Here is a 20,404-nt window from a genome sequence, read left to right on the forward strand (position 1 = left end):
GGAAGGGGAAACAAAGGAGGAGGCTACAATGCTTGATAAGAAATGTACTCATTATCTTGCCCATGTAATTGTAACCCCTCTGTACAGTATTTTCACAATTAAAGAAAGAAATGTATTCATTACTTTGTTCATGTAATTGTAAGTCCTCTGTAACTATTTTCACAATAAAAAAACTTATTGATTAAAAAAATAAAAAATAAAGCTATTTAAGATTCTTCTAGCCAGGTGCCTGTTGCTCACACCTATAATCGTATCTACTATGAGATTTGAGGATCATAGGTCCAAGTCAGCCTTGGCAGGAAAGTCTGTGAGACTCTTATCTCCAATTAATGCCAGAAGTGGTGCTGTGGCTCAAGTGGTAGAGCACTAACCTTGAGCAAAAAAAGCTCAGTGATAGTGCCAAAGCCCAGCGTTTAAGCCCCAGGATACTTCTAATTATTGTATTTTATATAGTGCACAAAGCATAAAAATTTATATGTATCAGATGTATGCATCATGAAGAGCCATATGATGATTCAATCCATGTATACATTGTAAAATGTCAGATAAACAATATTTTTCTCATAATTGGTCTTTTATTTAGGGAGGAAGCATCTAAAATGTTTATTTCTTCCTTTTTTAATGCCTAGAACCTAGTTATCATTTATACAAACCCACAGTTGGATAAAATTCCAGAACTTCTTATTCCTACTGAATGTTTACCTACTAGCCATTAATTATCATTTCCTCATCTGGCCCCATCACTATTCCCAGCCCCTTGTCAGACCATCTGACGAGATCAACTATTTTAGATTCCACATGATGAATATTTTGCATCATTTGTTTCTGTGCCTACCTTGTTTCATTTAACTACCATAAATGGAAACACTTTATCATTCTTACTGCTGCATAGCAATTCATTGTGTATATACACCATAATTTCTGTCTCCATTTATCACCTGATGGAAACTTCCCTTGATTCTGTAATTTAACTATTGTGAATAGTGCTACAATAAAAATGGGATTCAATTTGTACAGATATTTTTGTTTGGTACTGAGTGTGAACATAGGACCTTGCCTTTTCTTGACTTGCTTGCTCAGATGATGTTCTTTCACTTGAGTTATGCTTCTAGAATGGCTTTTTGCTGGTTATTTAAGAGGTAGAATATCTCAGACTTTTTCTGCCTAAGTTGGTACAACTATGATGCTCTTTATCTCAGTGTCCTACCCAGCTCTGATTACCAGCATGAACCATCATTATCAAATACAAAGTTGAGACTAATTTCCTTTGGCTATATAACCCATATTATGGAATTGGTGATAATTCATGTTTTTATTTTGTTCCCGTGAAATATCTATATGATTTCCATTAGCTTCTGTATTAATTTATATTCCCAACAGCAATGTGAAAATGTTCCCTTTCTGCCCACATCCTTATGAACAATATTAAATGTTATTTCTTGATAATAGCCCTTCTATTTGAGTAAAGTGATACTCATTGTAATTTTGGTGTGCATTTCCCTGATTATTAGGGTGAATATTTTTCTTTCATTTAGCTGTTGCTTATTTTTTGTCTGTGTTTGAGATATGTCTAGTTTTCAGGCCTAGCACATTTTTAAATTTATTTATTTGTCCTTTTCCCTTTTGGCTATTAAATTGTTTTAGTTGCTGATATTTAGCTCCTGATATTAACCCAAGGTCAAAAGTACAATTATATTTTCTCATTCTATAGGAGGTCTTTTTACTCACAATTGCTTATTTTCCTATTTAGAAAAGTTTTAGTTCATCATAATCCCCTTTGTCTATTGCTACATTTGTTTTCTGTGTTTTTATGGTTTGTTGTAAATCTTTTAGATTATTTTTTACAAGAATTATTTTATATAAATATAGACAATTCTTAGCTATTAGTACTTCTTCTCTCAGATATAAAATGAAGCTGAGAGGACAGTCATTCAAAACAAATGTCATTTTCCTAAGGATTGATTTAACATTTCTCCAACCTTCAGCAGATTTTTGAATCAGTAATAGTTGGAGACACATTGTGCATCCAACACATTAGGACAACACTTACAAAATCAATGAACAAAGGTCTTGAGTGTCCAGTTATATTTATTTAATTGACTGTTTTTTGTCATATCTTTAATTACACTTCAAAAAATACAATTTAATAATCTTTAAAACGCATTAACTCTTGAATTCTCTTAACCTTCAAGATCTTGATATTTTCCCATTTTTCTGTTATTCTACAGTTTCCTTTTGATGGGCTCCTGGTGAGGGGGGGGAAGAGGGAGAGGGAGAAGAAGAGGAACAGGGAGAGAGGGAGAGGGAGGGAAAGATGGAGGGAGAGGGAGAGGGAATCCCAGTATGACTGCTTTTCCTGGAGTTCACAGTTGACAACACAAGCTCTTGAATCTAAGTATCAGGTCCACTTCTTTATACAAAGAGGTACTTAAAGAAGCTCATAGTATGAAGAACTTTATGGAGATAAAGTTGAGCCCCAGCTGGGTGCTGTTGGAATAGAGTCTGAGGCTTTCTCTCTCAGTGGCTTTACCTCCAGCTCTTGGTCTGGAATATTGTCAGATCTGCCTCAAGTTTTCCTCACATGCAAAGCATGATGGTAGCACCTACAACAAAGTTTCATCCATCTTACAATATTCTTAGAAACACTTGCTGCCTCTTTTCTAATAAATAATTGCTTTATATATATATATATATATATATATATATATATATATATATATAGCATTCATTACCTAGTTAGGAGGCATCAGAAGCAGCTATTACAGTACCACCTAACCATTGTGCATGACTACTACGTCCCTGCTGAAACTAGAGTTTGTGTAAGGTGATTACCCATTGGTTTCAGTGGAAGTCTTCCTTTCCTCCCATAATCTCTGTCCAATATTGAGTGGCTCTGTGAAAGTATGGCTCATTGACTGTCGACCAAGTGTTGTGTTAAAAACAGAGGTTAGGGCCTGATTTCACTGGCATCAGCATGATCTTAGAGAGAAAAAGTAGTTTTTATGCTTGATGAATTACTTTTTACCCAGGGTTAGAACATCAGCTTTGCATTCCTTTATTTGAACAGTGATGACATGATGACACTCTGCATTGATAAAATAATACTTCTCTCCACCATAACCTTGGTGCCTGGGCTTCAGGTTTATGGGTTCATGTTCAATTTCTTAGAGGTTAATTTATTATGTGTATCCACTCTAAATTCCATTTTACAAACTGTAGGGAAGTGATGCTCCCCAAATTGGTACAAACAGGCATAGTGTGTCACATACCTTAAGTTTGGATTGTATTTGCCATGTTGAAAGTTCCAAAAAACAGACTCTGAAATGTTGGATGTGAGTCACTGCCCTTCAACAACCTCTGACTCCAATAAAAAAGAAACATTACATTGGGCAAAGGATTTTTTCTACCAAGATCAGAAACAGAGTAGAGAGGGTCCCATTAATGTCTTATCAGCAGCCAACTTTTCAGATACATGAAGAATGAATATTGCAGAATCACTGGTCATCAGGATGGTACAATGCAATGCCATCTGCATTTTGTTCCCAGGTTTGGACTGGGATTTGATATTACATTTCTTTCTTTACCTGAAGATGAATTATTGGTTTGGTGTTAACTGGCATTTAATTTTCTGTGCTTCCTTACCTATTCTCATGAATAAAGAAATATTGCTTTGGGGGAGAAAAATAGATTATCTCTTTCCTGTCCAACATCAACTAAAACTGCTCATAGCAAACAGAAGAAATATAGAATATAGAGAAAAAAACACTATTGTGTAATAGGATTTTTAATACTCTTCTATAGTAATCTCTATATTCTTCTATGCAAAGGGAAAAGTAAAGAAAAAAGACCAAAAAAGAGAGAACTCCAACATCTCTCTGTCAAATAGGAGGCTAAGAAAAAGAAGTAGAGGTAGGTCAATGTTTTAAATAAAGTAACAATTAATTAGCTAGGAAAGTAATAATAGGCCTAATGATTGAAAAATAAAACAAACAGTTGAAAATTAGTGAATATGGAATGTTACCAAGGTGAAGAAAGAAAACTAATGGGTAAAAAGTGTATAAGAAAATGTTAAATTATTCTAGTGAGATAATTCTGGGAAGCCAAAGACAGTAAAAAATAAAGGAATTGGGCTGCTCCAAAGGGTAAATGGATTACCATTTACCACAAAGAGCTAAGTAAAGACTATGGGGAGTATCCCCTTGGAAAACTGTTTTATCCCTTTAAGGTTAACATGATTCCACATGAATGCAACTCATCACCAAGGATAGAAATAATGTGATGAACTACAATGCTACTACTTTCAGAAAAAACATACTTTAAAAACAGCCATACTTTTCCAAGCTTTTTATTTCATGTTTTAAATTTTGACCTTTTGTTTAAATCATGTGCAATTCTATCCTACACATTTTCAACTGAATTTTCCTTTTGTTTGAATTACTATTAAAATGTAGTTACCACTGTGAATTCTTCGTTTTTCTTTTTCCGACTGTTCTGAACATACAAATGCCACAACACACTAATTGATCCCTAACTGGGTTGCATATAGCCTACATATGTCCTCTATTCAAGTACATGGTCATGCTTGTATCCAATACAATCCTCTGGCTCACCAACCACACAACTTTAATGCCAGTGGACTATTGTAGATTAAAAAATTGACAATATCCTATTCACTCAAAAGGACACTGACTTTAAGTGACAAGATGACAATATCCTATTCAAAAGACTACATACTCTACAAGTCAGATATCTCTGTTTTGGCCACTAGTCATCGTTCAAGTGTTGTCAAATTTATACATATCTATGTGCTGCAGTGTGAAGATCTATGACTATCTCCAGAACTGTTATGCACATCTGTATCTTCAGATAAAGATGTAAAAGCAGCTGGGGCTACCCATCACCTTTAAATCCAAGAGCAACTGTCTTCAGAGATTTCTCAATGTAGAAGAATGTCCCTGTGGAGAGATCTATAAGTGGAATGACAGTGCACTTAGAATATTTTATTTAGAGATATCTGAATTATTTTTTAAACAAAAGGGAAGATCTCAAGACATAAGATTTCTCTCTTACAAACAGATAAATTTTCCAACCCCCACTGGAAGCTATAATAATTTTCATAGAAGTCTAGATCATTTCAAGAAGAATAAAATATAATGAAGGACTGTTCTTACAAACACAAATTTTATAGAGTCCTCTGGACTGGCAGCTTTGGAAATTCTCCTCTCAGGGGAAGTAAATTTAAGTGGAGCTGCACTTGAGTTCAGTTTGTATTCCCCTCTCAATTACCATCAATACAGCTGAATCAGGAGCTACGCCAAAATTCCTGAGATAGCTTTTTAAAAATCTAAAATACAAGGAAGTACTACAACAGATGGAGCAAAGAAATTTTTCTGCAGGAGGGACAAAACCCCTGGAGGGATGGGACTAGGAGTAGGAAATAGTGTAACAAAAACTTGAAATATTCAAAGCTAAACAGACATATCAATCATATTCTTGTTTTTTCCTATTAATTTTTCAGGACCGCAAATATTCTATTCAGTCTTGCTTGTCTTAAGTGCATAGTAATTTTTAAAAAGGACACAGGACAAACAACTTCAGTGGTTATTATAATCTGGGAAAGGAAGAGCCAGCTAGTGTAATTGATTTAAGAGCTTCTCCTCACATTATTAGTAAACTCTTCCCCACAATGAACCCAGGCAGAATGAAGAGATAGAGTCCTTTGTCATGGGTTGTTGTTTAACACACTTGAAGGAACTGCTATATTTGCATTTTACAGTCCAAAACAATACAGTCTGTTTCAAAGATGCAGAGCATTTTTCAACAGTGCTACTCTATTAGTAGTACATAGATTGTTCTAGGGCTTAGTGTGTCTAATAAATGTTATCTGTATTAATTAAACTTATAAAAGTTAAGTTTCAGGGCTGATTCTTGGATTTAAAGTGATAGAAGGGAAAGAATATAAGATGACAAATATAAAATTCTAACTTTTTTGGAAATTTATACTCAAAGTTAAGTAATCAAAATGAGAGCTATTCATCTCTTGTAACCGTTAAGTCCTATGTTAAAAAAGCATATTTTTGTGCTAGTCCTGGTGCTTGAACTTATGGTCTGGGCACTCTCTGTAAGCTTTTTTCTCAAGCCTAGCACTGTACCACTTAAGCTATAGCTCTGCTTTTGGGCTTTTTTGGTAGTTAAATGGAGATAAGAGTCTCCCAGGCTTTCCTGTCCAGACAAGCTTCAAACTGTGATCCTCAGATCTCAACTTGCTAAACACCATGTAGTGCTTGCACTATTATAAGCTTGTATTATTATAAGCCAGGCTGTCTGGCTAAAACTCTTGTTACATAAAATATTCAACTATATTCCAGGACCTCTAAATATAATTATGAATGAGTTTTAACATAGCATGAGAGTAGCCACAGATACATCATTAAAGTTGCCCAAAACTTGCATCTAGATGCATTATTTCTAGTATGTCACCTGCACTGAGCAGTCTCATTATGATTCACATGCATGTGCATCAATACTACTTAGACCTCTTCTTGACCTAAAGTCGTCTGAATTGTGTCTACAGAGCAAAAATCTGAATCTGTCAGATAATACAACCAAGTGTCTACAATAACTTGAAGATTTTTCACTAGTCCATTAATAGACATATAGAAAAACCCATCTCATTTATATATGGACCCAATATATTAGTAACCAAAATTACAATGCCCTAAGTATAATTTATATTGTAGTACTTGTTCTATCACCGAATAAATGTGTTAATTTTACCCAAATCCATAATGGATATTGTACTGAAAATCAGATATAAAGATGAAGCAGACCAATACTAAAATTTAGGCTCATATTAGTAACTCAAGATACAAAAATCTGTGGAGTTAAAACTGATGGGGTTAGGTACTCATTCAGTTAGGACTTTGTTGTGAGCCAGCTCTGAGGATGAGATACAGTTCTGTAGCTTACTACATTGGTAAAACACTGGGTAAACACCCTCATCATCATAAAGCACAGTTGGCTAGAGTCGTGAAATAGAAGAATTAATAATGAAGCCTGTCTTATTAAGTTAATTTGGGATTTTTAACAATTCAGCTTTATAATTTACTTCACAAAATGTTTTGTTGTATTCATGTTACCTGAAGATTATTTTAAACAATGATCTTTTTTGGGGGAGGTAGTCCCACTTTAGTGTTAACTTCCCATTATAGAACAATCACTAAGGCCCTAGTGAGAAACATGGAGAGAAGTGATGGCTAATGGAAGTTTCTCTACAACCTGGCCCCTTTAAGTTCCACTTCATAGGACTGTTCAAGAACATAATAACAGGCCACAAACACAACTGCCCTTCAATACATGAAGGTGAACCGCGTGTAGGTGGGCACAAGGGCTACAAAGGTACAGTGGAGCACAATGGGGAAAACATAAAATAGCTGTTGATCACTGGGAAGTAGTCACAGCAAACAGGCAGTGCTAGCAGGAGCTAGGCAGAGAAGAGGTGGCTCAGAGGAAGGGAGACAAGGGAGCTTTCCATGAGGCAAATTTGCTGAGCTCCAAACAGCAGGAAACTTGGCAAGTCAACTGAAGGACTTCCTCTTATACTTGTGCATGTACTGTGGCCTGGGGTACAGCATAAGTCAGGCAGTCTTCTCTCACTCTGTGGTTGGTATATAGATCCAGACAACCTTAGGAGAGTAAAAAGAGCAAAGGCTCTTTTAAAAAAAAAAATAAGGTTCCACTACCTACCAGTTCGGTGAACTTGGGCAAGTCACTTGACCTCTGGAGCTGAGAAATGTGGTCTTTATAATGTGATGTTACCATGCCAGCAGAGATAATTTCCCTCTATGATCTGCCCCTAAGCACCCCCCCACACCTTACACACACACACACACACACACACACACACTCACACATATACACGCACGCACACACATACACGCACACTCCTGGGTTATAGAGCATTTGGCTTATGTTTATTGATTAGAATAGGATCTAATGTGTACAAGTCTTAGGAATTAGCATTACTGGGCTAAGTCATTTTCTTTTTGGACAATTGAACCGAATTCCTTTCTCCATAACAATGAGGAAAAAATTTACTACCCACTATCTTGCTGTAATCATTTTGGCTGCTGCAAAAATCTATCCCATTCTGTGCTGCAGAACTCGTTCCCATTCTTTATCTTGGGATTACTTTTTTGCTCTGTGAAGCTCTGGAGAGTTTCAAAATTCTTGGTGCAGTGGACATATTTTGCTTTCAATCCAGATCTTGAATGCAGACATTTATTTATTAATTTTTTGAAAACTCCTTGGCAACCAAACTTGACGTCTTTTAAAAACCTCAAGGAAAGCCTCCTGTCATTGGTTTTGCCCTTATCCCAATCTGCATGTACTTCCTGACCACAAATTAGGTCACAGATAAGTTTGGAACTGCCAATCAGCCTTGGATTCATCAAGCATTTTAAACTGCTAGTGCAGGCAGTCCAGACGCCAGTTGTGTGCCACAGATAACGGTATTATTTGCATAGTTACAATCAGTTAGTGATAGAATGCCTGAGAGGCAGAGGGGATGCATGGCAAATGCAAAGTCACTTTCAGATTTGCATTCATTTCGATTTTAAATGAAGAACAGAGAGCCCTGACTGAAAGGGGAATGGCTTTGCCTCCTGTTCAGCTTGATTCAGCCGAGGCTCTGCCTATAGAGCATTTCAACCCTTTGAAAGTGCTTTGTGATCTTCCTATGAGCTATTCTTCTCAACAATGTACGACATAGCTAGTAGGCATTATTATCCATAATTTAGTGAAAGGGAAGTGAATCAAAAACAGGTTGAATGACTTGTTTGACACCGCAGGAAGTCACAGCCGAGGTGGAGGAAGAACCTACAGCTTTGTACCAGTTCCCCATCTGTTGCTAAGCTCCATTAGCCATGTTTCCTACCTGTACCCCATAATTAGCCAAAATAAATGCTGCCAAAGAAGGACATCACATGGCTTTCATTTTCTAGCATTTCCTCTCCTTTGAACTTACTCATTTGACTTGCAAAACATTAGAAAAAAATAGTCTTTCCCACACCCCAAACCTCCAACCACACAGACACAGACACTCATATACAATATAAGGGAGAGGAATGCAGAAGTCATTCATTTGAGAGTAGAGAGTACAAGGAGTTAATGTTTCCAAATGCAATGGCCAATGTTTTGAGGGAGGCTGTTAAATCTGGAGAGATTTGTGTTTTACTGAAATGACAAAAGATCCTGATCTGATTGATATTCCATGTAAAGATTTCCCCAGCTTCATGTTTTTTTCCTTGGCTCCTATGATTTATGGAATATCCCTGTATTAATTAGACATATGCTAGTATTTGAGGGACAATAACATTAAGGCAATTCACTAGCATTTCACTGGATAATGTGTACTATGTATTTTTAAAAAAACACAGGATTTTAGAAAGGGGTGGAAAAGAGAGGTTAAACACTAAAATGGAAAATGCTGTGGAAAATAGGTAGCAATCCCTCACATACAAAAAAGGCATCTTCTTTAGTAAGAAAGAAAGGAAAGTTAAAAACCACAGCAATCCCTGACTCAGCAAACACAAGAAGTTGATGAATGCACCTGCTACCCTGTCTAAAGCTGATCTAGCCTTTTCAGGGTGGCCTTATCAAGTTAAGATCTTGTTGGAGAGTAATGAACACAGAGAAAGATTCTGTTCCTCAATTGCTCATCATTAGAGCTCTGTATACGGCTTGAGGGAAAGCAGGGACCAGGATAAATCAGTGCTTTGAACCTCCTGATAATTGGTTGCTCAAAATCTCAGAATCCTGGTATTATTCTTGGCTAAAGTATCTGCCACATGGACAGACTGCGTTAATACATTGAAGACAAAGTGGCAATTGGTGTTCATCCTTGCAAAAAGGAATCAGCAGAACTGGATGAAATATGAGCATGATTCTGTGTAACACTCTGAGATTCTTTCTGATCCTCAGTTTCTCCCATATGTAATGAGAATTTCAGTCACTTCTAAAGAACCAAGAGAGAGCATACCAGAGAGGGTTTTTGTTTTTTAAATTAAAGCACGACATAAATGTAAAAGCAAACTATATTTTGCAGAAAGTTAGCTAGGTGAACGAAACATTTGTTATATGCCTACTTGTAAACTCTGGGCACTTTTCAAACATTTATAAACATTACAAGAACTCCACAGGATAGTTCTCTTGGAAGACCAAGCATAAAGATTAGTTTGACTTTAAAGTCAGATGGCATAGCTTCAGAAACCCTCTTTTAAATCTTCCTGCCATATGAAGGTAATCCAGAAAGGGGACTTCCTTGTTGTCTGTGTTCAACTAGTCTTGCCAAATCTTTGGTCAACTTTTTACTAGTGTAGTTATTTATAGGGAAATCAGACCATGATCATATTTATTATTTTTCTTCTTTATTTGTGTCGGTCGTGGGGCTTGAACTCTGAGCCTGGATACTGTCCTAGAGCTTTTTTGCTCAAAGTTAATGTTCTACCATTTTGAGACACAGCTCCACTATTGATTTTCTAGTAGTTAATTTGATGTAAGAGTCTCAAAGACTTTCCTGCCTGAACTGGCTTCAAAGTATGATCCTCACATCCCAGCCTCCTGAGTAGTTTAAGATTACCCGTGTGAGCCACCAGTGCCAGCTTTTATTAATTTTCTATCAAATTCAAGTGCAACCTTCTTTGACATTCTGAAGCACTCAACCACAAGTTGATCTTGTTAAAAGAAAGAACAGATACTCACCCTCTATCCTTAATTTTTCTTAGAGTCCCAATCTTCTTCTCTAACTCATACTGGTTTTACTTGGAATGTTACCAAGACTAGATAGAAGTAAGATTGGCTTCACATTCATGTGATGTTTGTATCAGACAAAGCCAGAATCATTGATTACATTAGGGTGATTTGCTTAATGACTTATGGTAGAATCAGATATAAAGCATTATGTTTTTATACCATTTCAGAAATACCAGTGGCATATGCAGGGCAAGCAGCATGGCTCGGGGAAGAAGGGATAATCACTAAAATGAATTTATTATTTTAGAGTAGATATTCCTGTTCTCATCTCATCCAAGAAGAAAACTGGTAGACTTGCATGACTTCCCTTACTATGCAGTATTTTTGTTTGGATATGGATCTTATCAATGTAAGTTCTATACATTAAAGGCTTGGTGTATATTAAAGGTTATAAGATGGGGACTTAGGGGATTTCTTATTGGACTATAATTGGACCTTTAAGGGAATTTTAATATTCTAAGCTCATCATTCTTTTGCTTTCTAGCTGAAAAGTAAAGGATCTGCTTTTGACATAATATGCCACTCTTACCATAGGCTAACGACAATAAGATATATACACCTTTGTCTGAAACCTCTAAAAGTGCGAGCTAACATTTTTCTCTTCATTAGCTAAACTATCTGAGGTATTTTTACTATGGATTCAGAATTCCAATACAGAAAATTGGTTCCAAATGGTAGGGCTATGGATTGTTACTGTAAGTGAAAAGTGGAGGAGTCTTTGAAAGTGGTTTATAAGAGGAGTTTGGAATGTTGGAGGAACAGGCCAGAGACACCCTAAACAGTGGTAATGGAAGCTTAACTGGTTATTTCAATGGGACTTAAAGATGAGAAAAATGAGAGAAACGTGGATGACAAAGGCCAGGCTGCTGGGGTTTAACGGAGAAATTAGGTTCCTATGGGTAATTGGACAAAGACTATCCTTGTAACGCCAAGACAAAGAATTCATATAAATTTGTCTGTGGCTTCACATTTTCTGGGAGGACAAATGTAAAGAGGATGGACTAATTTATCAAACAGAAGAGATTTTTGAGGAAGCAAAGCAGTCAGGCAGCAGCATGGGTATTCCTGGACACTTTTACCCAAACTTCCAAAGAGAATCACATGTAAAAGGGAGAAGAAATAAAGTATTTGAAAAAAACATAGAAACACAGCACATATAAAGGCATGGTCAGGGATGATGTTCTGATATAAAGAAGCCAAGTGCATTGCATTGGCATAATAGCAAAGATGCCTCTTGCACATCTCAAAAATCTGCAGAGCTACGTACCTATTGCAGGATCAAAGACAAAGCAATGCAAACTTTCTTCAGAGACTCTCTAGAACAAAACTCATTTCAAGGAAGATCTTTAATGTAGCCTCTATACCCAAGATTATTTTGAGGTATGTTGAGTGACCCTGTGTTCTGCTAGCAGGACCTTTAGAGGGGACTGAGGCCATGATTCAAGTGAGCTCAAGTATATCTCATATTAACAATAGAATTTGATAATTTCCATGTAAGGTAATGAGCATTTGGCAGACATGCAGAATGTTGAAGTTATGGGATTGTAGCAGCATCAACTGAGAATTCAAAAGGAAGCCTGGTAGATCTGGCATGTGCTCTGGGTTCAGAGTTCCTGGAAAAGACCTCAAGAAGGTTCTGTGCAACAAAACTGTGGGAATGAAGTTAATGTTACCATGAAAACCAACTATGATGGAGGCTCAGCATGCAGCATATGTCAAGAAAAGCTATGGGAAATATGCAAAATCATCCCAGGAGAGTGGCCATTTTTGCTACAATCACCAAAACCATAGCTCCATTGTTACTAACCCCCCTGGGAGCTTGTCTCTTGCAACAGTTGCTAGATATGGAACTTTAGGTTTTAAATCTCTGTTGAGATTTGATATTATTTTATAAGGACCCATCCTTACTATTTTCTTACCCTTTTCTTTTGGGATGGGAATGTATACCCACTAAATCTCTCACAATTGTATTTTGGAAGTATGAAATATTCCTTTTCATTTTTTAATAAGTTTTTCATTGTAAAAATACTGTACAAAGGGGTTTCAGTTACATGAGCAAGGTAATGAGTACCTTTCTTATCAAGCATTGTTGCCTCCTCCTTTGTTTTTCTCCTACCATCCCTTCCCTCCCACCTCCTCAGCTATACTCCCCCACCCCCCGCCTAAATTGTAAAGTTCCTTTTTCAACATAGCATCTTGTACATCTCATTGTTGCAATGGGTCAATCTGTATCCCTATTTAAACAATTTGTTTCTTCCCTTGTCCTCCTCAAATTATACCAACATCAAATACAGTGAAAGCAGGGGTTATACCATGGGAGAGGGACATGCAAAGCAACAAAAAAAATCACATGATACCTTATATTACAGACAATAACAAGGAAGAAAGAACCACTTGTGTCCCTATCTTGGGGTTCATTTTGTTTAACATTATCTTTTCTGACCTTTTTACAATAGGTTTACTAGTGATTTTGCCATTTGTCTCTGAGGAGTTCAGTTTTGAACAAAGCTGAAACACTTAAAATTGGGGATAACTTTTGGAGAAAGAGTGAATGCATTTTGCGTTATGTGATGAACTTTCTAAGGCCCAGGGGAAATTGTTACAATTTGAACAAAGGTCTGTATGTTAAAGGCTTGGTCTCCTGGATGAATAGCACTACTGGGAGGTGTGCAGAACTTATAGGAAGTCCTCGGGCCATTGGTAGCTATCGTTTTATAAAGGATTGTTGCAAATCCCATTTGTCCAACCTTTCTTTGATTTGTTGTGTTTCTGGGTCTCTATTAAGAAAATTTCGGCCTGTGCCAAGGAGACCTAGTGTTTCTTCTATTCCATCCTGTAATGTTCTCAGAGTGTCTGCTTTGACCCCGAGGTCTTTGATCCATTTGGAGTTGATTCTGGTACAGGGTGATATATAAAGATCTAGCTTTAGTTTTCTACAAGAGATTAACCAGTTTTGCCAGCACCATTTACTGAAGAAGCTGTCTTTCTTCCATTCTATTTTTTTAGCTCCCTTATGGAAGATTAGAGGGCTATATGTCTGTAGGTTCATTTCTGAGTTTTCAATTCTATTTCATTGATAGTTTCTAACATATTTAAAAGATTATTTCTTTGTTGCTTTGTATGTCCCTCCCCCACAGTATAACCCCTGCTTTCATTGTATTTGGTGTTGGTATAATTTGTGGAGGGGAAGGGCAAAAACAAACCGTTTAAATAGGGATACAGGTGGACCCATTGCAACAATGAGATGTACAAGTCGTTATGTCAAAGAACAAACTTTACAACCTTGGGGGAGGGCAGATGGGAGGGTGGGGACAAGGGAGATGTGAAGGGATAGGAAGGGGAAACAAAGGAGGAGGCAATAATGCTTGATAAGAAATGTACTCATTATCTTGCCCATGTAATTGTAACCCCCCTGTATGGTATTTTCACAATTTTTTTTAAAAGAAGGATTATTGCATCTGGTTTCCCTTTCCTTCCCTTTGCTTCCTACATCTTGAAGTAAGGAGTTTGATCTGTCGTAAACACTTATCATCACATGCCATTCATGAGCAGCAAACCAAAATAATGGAGGCATTTTTTAATGGAACCTCTAGAGACATAAGACAAATGAACCTTTTCTCCTTAAAAGTTAATTTCAGTATAGGAGGTAGAAGCTGACTAATGCACACAGTTATTAGATCAAGTAGCAAGATTCCAATCCAGCTTTTATTTCAAAATAGACATGTTGAATCATCAACTTCTGCCTTTAACAACATGTTTTCTCTTCTAGAATATTTAAGCTCAGTGCTGGTGGCCCACACCTATAATCTTAGCTATTTTGGAGGCTGAGATTTGAGGATAAAGGTTCAAACTAGATCAGGCAAGATAGGCCTTGAAAATCTTATTTCCATTCAATCATCAAAAGGATAGAAGTGAGGTTATGGCTCAGATGGTAGAGCCTCAGTTCAAGAACTAGCTTTGAGAACAAAAGCTCAGGGATAGCACCCAGGGCCTGAGTTTAACCTCCTCGACTGATAGACACACACACACACACACACACACACACACACACTAGCATTAATAAAATGAAAAAAAGCAAAAGCTTTTCACAAAAAGCAAAAGCTTTTCACATTTTTCTCTTTCTCCTCCTTCCATCATTTCTGATCACTTACCCTCTGAAAAACAAATATGCAAGGCTAGGTCTTACTCTAGCTCTATTCTGAGGAAGTACCATTCTTATAGATCTAAATTTAATAATGTCTTCAGAAAGTGCTACACTCTATGATAAATTATGCATTTAAAGAATAGTTCTTAAAGACTAAAATACTAAATGTCCAGAAGAAGGAGTTACTAACGGAAGAATTGAAAATGACATCTAAAATTTGGGATTATGATGAAAGCAATTTCTTTTTTTTTTTTTTAAGGAAAATGCCTTTTCTATCATGCCAAAATCTCTCCCTCTTCATAAAACTGATACTTCCATGTCAGAACATAATGCTTCCTTGCTCATAATTCATTTTTATTTTTTCTACTGTAAAGCTTTGCAGTAAGGACGGCACTCCGAATAATATTAGAATCATATTCAAGGAACTTTTTTTTACTCAATTATAGAACCTTTAAGTTATTGACTGGATAATTAAGTTGTTTTTCTTTCTGAAACAATGTTTACTATAATTCTTATCTGCCCATATGACACTTTGTGATATTTAGGAAAACTATATCCTCTATTTAAAACTTCAGAAATATCCATATCATAAGTGAAAATAGTACAAGATATTGTCATTTAATAATAAGTAATATAATTCACACACACACACACACACACACACACACACACAGAAATTAACATTGGCTTCTCCTTGGAATCACAGCTACTTGGATTGAGAGATTGGGAGAATAACTATTGGTAGCAAACCCTGGTAAAAAGTTAACAAGCATTCATCTCAACCAGTGTACTAGGCGTGGTAGTGCTTACATCACTGATGTAGGAAGCTATAGGTACAAGGATTATGGTCTGAGACCAGGTCTGGACTAAGAAAGTAAAATTGCAAGACTCTACCTGAAAAATAACTCCAACAATTAATATGGGTTCGCAATATGATTCAAGTGGTAAAGTGTTTGCCTAAAGTATCAGGCCCTGATTTCAAATCTCATTTCTACCACAAGAAAAGCCTTACCATTCCAGATTGTTAAAATTTCATAAAAACTTATAAATCTAGAACTGAGTCAAAAAGTGAAAACTTTAGCCAGCTGCCAGTAGCTTACACCTGTAATCCTAGCTACTCAGAGGCTGAGATCTGAAGCCAGCCCAAGGCAGGAAAGCCTCTGAAACTCTTAGTTCTAACTACCTACTAAAAAGCTGGAAATATAGCTGAGGTTCAAAATGGTAGAGAGCTAGTCTTGAACACAAAATTTTAGGGATAGCTTGATAAGAAATGTACTCATTATCTTGCCCATGTAATTGTAACCCCTCTGTACAGTATTTTCACAATAAAAAAGGAAAGAAGAAAAAAACGTTTAGGGATAGCACACATGCTCTGAGTTCTAGCCCAGTCACACCCACAGCAGAACAAAACCAAACTAAAACATAAACCTTCACAATCCTGCTATAGGTGCTGTAAATTTGATGAACCTCAGAAAACATTCTCAAGTCTTTGTCCATCACTTGCAACCTGTATGAATCTGCACAAATTTATAAATCTCTGTGTCAAGAAGCTAATGACAATTTCTATTTTTTAGAGTTGCCACAGATGGTTGAGAGTTTTAGAGACATCAATAAGTGATTTATCACTGTAAATATTTACTCTAGGTTGACTTATTTTTAATATTATTATATTTTGGCATATGGCTATCACACAGCCACTTAAGAGTAACTACATCCACTCAAACAGGAGAAATGGAAATTTATGATTAAAAAAAATCACAGGCTTTTAGGACACTTATGACATAATATTTGGAACTGGTAGAAAGTTTTAATCTGAAAAATCCCAGAACACTATTACATTAGCTTAAACAAGTGGGAATATGTTAATTCTCAAAGACATCTAGACTCAAGAATCAGAATACAGCTTACTAGAATATAAAGCTTACTAGAAAAGAACTTTATAGTAACCACTCTCCTTCACTTTTACCTTTCCTGGCATTTATTTCATCCTTCTCAATCTTCAAACCAGGTATCATCTTTCCGTTTCCTCAGCATGGATCAACATTTTTACCCGCTAGATTCTCAGACTTTCCTGTCCCTATCACCACTGTCAAATCAGTACTCACATTTTCCAAAAGATATTCTGACTGGGATCTGGTCATCCAATCAACTGAGGTCCATGTTGAGACTAACAAACTATAGCCTGGGTATATATAATGTGAGTAGACAAAAGTACATGGAAGGATGTGACTTCCAAATCTGGTATAGGATATATACCATAGGAGCATGGCTCAAATGATAGACTGGTCACTTAGCAAGACCAAGGCTCTAATACATGGAATGTTTTAAACTTGGAAGTAATCTTAACACTCTCCTTATATCTGGCCATTTTGATTAAATGTGTTTTCATAAATATTGTTTATGTGTTATAAGTTTCAAAATAACAGGCAGCAGCTCTTGTTTTCTCATTTGATATAGATCTATATCACTCTTATTGACTTTATTCAATGAAAAATTGGCTACCTAGTGTCATCAATATTGATTCTGATGAGGGAAAAATGACAGTAGTTAATGCTTACAATCACCAGTAATATTTAATCATTCCCATTAATATCATGTGAAATAGATCAAATGTTCATTTTCTATCATAAGTAGTACTAACACTTGACTCTACAAATGAATGAACTCTGTCCCTTAATAGTAAAAAAAATCAAAACCCTAAATTTATATGAGACATTTCATATTTCTGTGAAAGAAGAATCTAAATGTGTATCTTTGTTTTCCTTTCTAGCAATAGATATCCACAAACATTTATGAAAATGTATGGTCAGATTTTCAGCTGCTTGTCAGTATTTTTCAGACTCCCTTTCCTCAGGAAATATGCTGTCTTGTAGTCCAAATTGGTAATAGGACTTTCTTTATTTAAGTGTTAGCAAAAGTAAATATTCAGTCTAAAGGATGTAGATACCACAGTTGAAATTGTAGTTCTTTCTTCCTCTTTGAAGTGATTTCAATAATAAGCCTTATTCTAAAATGTTAAGGATGACTGAAAGAATCCCAATAGCCATCCAAGATGGCTGCCCTACACCCACAAAAGGTTGTGAGTAACTCAAAATGACACTTTTATTTTTTAAACTCCTGAGATTTGCACTTGTCATAATAATTTAACCAAAGCTGTCCTAACTGATTGACACAGTTGTAAAATATTAAAGCTTATTCTGTCATTTCCTATAACTAGTCTCCACACAAGATTAAAAAATAATATTCTGCTAAGGTTTAGATGTGGTTTTATCCCCAAAACTTCATTCCCTGGCAGCTTAATCTTCAGTGTGGTGATGTTGGTAGATGGTGCAGATATTTAAAAGGTGGATCTTTAGCTGGGCACCTGTGGCTCATGCCTGTCATCCTAGTTACTCAGGAGGCTGAAATCTGAGGATCATGTTTCAAAGTCAGACCAGGCAGGAAAGTCCATGAGACTCTTATCTCCAATAAACCACTCAGAAAACCAGAAGTGGCACTGTGGCTCAAGTGGTAGAGCTCTAGCCTTGAATTGAAGAGCTGAGGGACAGTGCCCAGAATTGAAGCCCCAGGACCGACAAAAAAAAAAAAAAGAAAAGAAAAAGAAAAAAATGGAGCCTAATGGGAAATCCTTTAGTCTTTGGAAGTACTGCCTTCAGAAGAAATTAAGACACTTCTGTTGTGTCTCCTGAATGAGATCTCAAGAAATACCATAGTGGATGCACACACGTCACACATTCATAGGTGCACCATCTTTTTCTCGGCATGTGTATGCCCTAAACCACCAGCAAGAAGGCCATAACTACCTTAATGCCATCAACCTTTATTTTAAACTTACCCAGCATGGAGTATTTTGTTATCAGCAAGAGAAAGCAAATAAATATATTTGTATACCCATGAAGAACTCCATCATTATCTGTCTGGAGGTCTTGTCTGGGAGAATTTAAAATTGGTACTATATAGAACAATTAGTGTAAATTAGTGTTTATCTGTAAGGCTCTTCTAATGTCATGAATAATACAGCTAAGTCACAGTGGCATTACCAAGGCATCTTCCTCATTTTCTCTTTTTCTTCTTTCTTTTCCCCATCTTTCTTTTCTTTCTTGTTAGGTATTATGGTTTGAATATTAAATGTCACCCCCAAATTCATGTGCTCAGTGAAGTTTTGGCTCCCAATGCAAAAATGTTCATAGGGTAGGGCTGTGGTAGTTGATTAGATCATGAAGTCTCTGACCTCATCAATGATTAATATAGTTGTGAGTTTATAACTTAATGAATTATTGGGAGGTAGTGGGAAGGACAGGAGGCATGAGAAGTTAACTAGCTGGAAGTATGGTCATGGGATACATGCTCTTGAAGGGTATATGTTGTTTTTACTTCTTTTCTCTCTCTTTACTTCCTGGCCTTGAGATTCTGCCTTGCCACGAACTTGAAAGTGATTAAGTCAGCTGACTATGGACTGGACTCCCTGAAACCATGAATCAAAATAACCTCCTTTCATGTTGTTTTCCTCAGGTATTGTGCTACAACAATGGAAACTGACTAACATAATTGGGAAATTGAGTACTTTATCTATCTGGGGAAAATGGAGATAACAGGAATGTCAATACTTCAGCTTTTATGCAGTTTAGATCCAGGAAAGGAAAATAGTGACCAGTAATTTAAAGGATGAGAAGCAACTATTGAGAGTCACAGGAGGAAAGGTGTGGTGTTTAAATCAAATACCACCAACAGTAGATTCTTTTGCAGCCTGATGAAATGAAAATTACTAGAAAAATTCCCTTTTCTCTAGTCTTCTCTTACTTTCTCTAAGACACTCAAGATCATTAACTGCTTGCAGGAAATTAATTTTCTACATAAATTATTCAAATCTGAATTTTGATATTTCTAATCAAGGACTCAGAGTATATCTACCAAGGAAAGAACACAACCCATATTCTCAGAGTAAGAAAGCAGATATTAAACTGCTCCAGATTATGCCACAGGAGCTAAAAGGAATAGATTGATGGATAGGTAGGGGTGATGGGATGTCTAAATTATGTAGTATTTGGAAATGTAAGTGAACAGATGCACAATGGCTTCATGAGGAACAATGCAATTGGAATGTAACTTAAGTGATAATAACTGTATTAGCATTAAGTATATTATCTACTAGTACTTTAGGTCCTAGGTAATTATGAAAGTTAAAAATTCTCAGGCCTAAGGTCAAATAATGTGATGTTAGGAAAATGAACCCTTAGATATGTATTTTAATGTTTTTTTCTTTCATGCATTTGTTTCTAACGCATTTATAAGATTATTTCTTTGTTGCTTTGTATGTCCCTCCCCCACAGTATAACCCCTGCTTTCACTATATTTGATGTCGGTATAATTTGTGGAGGAGATGGGGAAAAACCAGTTGTTTAATGATACAGGCAGACCTGTTGCAACAATGAGAAGTACAAGTTGTCA

Source organism: Dipodomys ordii, unplaced genomic scaffold, assembly GCF_000151885.1.
Source record: "Dipodomys ordii isolate 6190 unplaced genomic scaffold, Dord_2.0 Scaffold32, whole genome shotgun sequence".
NCBI lineage: Eukaryota > Metazoa > Chordata > Mammalia > Rodentia > Heteromyidae > Dipodomys > Dipodomys ordii.